This window comes from Morone saxatilis, unplaced genomic scaffold (assembly GCF_004916995.1).
Source record: "Morone saxatilis isolate NCDOM2014 unplaced genomic scaffold, NCSU_SB_2.0 Contig21, whole genome shotgun sequence".
Lineage (NCBI taxonomy): Eukaryota > Metazoa > Chordata > Actinopteri > Moronidae > Morone > Morone saxatilis.
This window is the reverse complement of record NW_023339774.1, coordinates 7451966-7453799: the sequence shown is the minus strand read 5'-3', so window position 1 is coordinate 7453799 and position 1834 is coordinate 7451966.

The following is a 1834-nucleotide window of genomic DNA, read 5'->3' as shown; positions in this document are numbered from 1 at the left end:
ACGGAGATTGTTTTCCTAAACGACAATCGTATTGGGGTGAGGCCTCGTATTTCGTGGTGGAACCGGGTCTAGTGTCAAGCGTGACTTGCATTTTCTCGCGGTCCGCGCCTCCGTAAGCAGGTCGACAACACAGCACACCTTTTGTTCCATAATTAGTATAAACCTCTCTGGAATGTCTTTTCTCATATTCTACCATCTTATTATGCAGTTTTGCAGCAGCTGAATCCTGTTCAATTCAATTCAAAATGTATTTGGATAGCACCAAATCACATCAACAAAAGTTATCTCAGGTAGGTTTAGACCGTATTCCTTATAATACTTATTTACAGAGACCCAACAGTTCCCACCTTCAGCAGCCACTTGGCGACCATTGGCCAAGGAAAAACTTCCTTTTAAGAGGGCACCAAACCTGCTTCCAAGTGGTTGGGGGTTGAGTAGAAAGGAGAGAGTGAGATAGGGGAATATAGGGGGGAGGCATGGGGGGGTAAAAGAGGAACAAAGACAGAGACAAAGACGCGTACAATAACATAGCAACATTAAACAACCTATACCATTGAAAATGAATCTTCTACTATAATGATGGATGGCATTGATGAGTGAATATTCCTCGACCATGATGAAATCATACTGTTTTTACTCTGCCTGTAATATTATTTCCCATGCAAAGTTGTCTATTTGGTAAACATTAATATGTTTGTGGAACACAAGCCTCCCTTGCTGAAAATAAGTGGCAGAAGAAGAAAGAATGAAAGAAAAATTCAGTGGTGGTATACCTCAGAAATACAGAAACCTGTTTTGTATGTATGGTAGGAAAATAAACAAATTACTAACAAAGTAATGAGTAACTTTAACTAAACTCAATTTTCTTAAAATCACAGTTTTCTCAATGAATGGGAATGAACTTAAAATTATTAAATCTGACAGCTGGTAATATCCAATGCAGAATTTGCAACAACCCATAACCTTTTTATGCTACTTATACATAAATAATCAGGCAAACTTTTGAGGATTTTTATAGGCCCCAAAAATATGTCAAATTCATTTAAGTAATTTATTTTCAGTTTCCAGGACATCATCATCCAGCTTTAGACACAAGTTGGAGCGAAAATGTTTTATGTAACTGCATGTTTTTACAACAAAGCTGTCATGGTTTTTAAATTATTCTTCCAGTCACTGTCTGTGACATTTCCATTTGTCCCGTGTGTACACTTCAAACAAGTGCGAAACCTTTATGTGTGTGTGTGAGTGTGGTGTGTTAGAGAATGAAGAGCATGGAAAGCACCTCATCATGTGGCAATGCCGATAGTGTGTCTTTTCATTCCTTGTGTTGACTCTCTCGACCTGAGCGAGGACAGAAATTGGCACGGGTGCCATGTTTGGAGAGTTTTTGGGTGAGGCCACTACGAGGAGACTCTTGACTTTCAACTAAAACTTCTTAAGTAATTGAAATAAATTCCAAACCACAAAAATCAGGAGATTTGCAGTCTAATTTGTTTATACATTTTCATAGGCTATCCTTATAAATATAACTTAACTAACATAACTTTTCTGTTTGTTGTTTGTCTGATTTGTATTATAAATTCAATAATATATTATAAATACAAATATAATATAATAAGTTTTTGTTTGACAGAGAGACACTATTATAGTTACTAAGTAACCAAGCTATATTGCCATCTGTGCCAAAAAGCCAATCATGATGCATTTAACAATCGGACTATGAGAAAGCATTTAAAATTCAGTCAATAAGAAACATTTAAGAAGCATACTATATTGTGCACAACATCCTTGGTTTGATTCTAGCTGGTAAACGTTCATCAGTTCCTGGACTGAT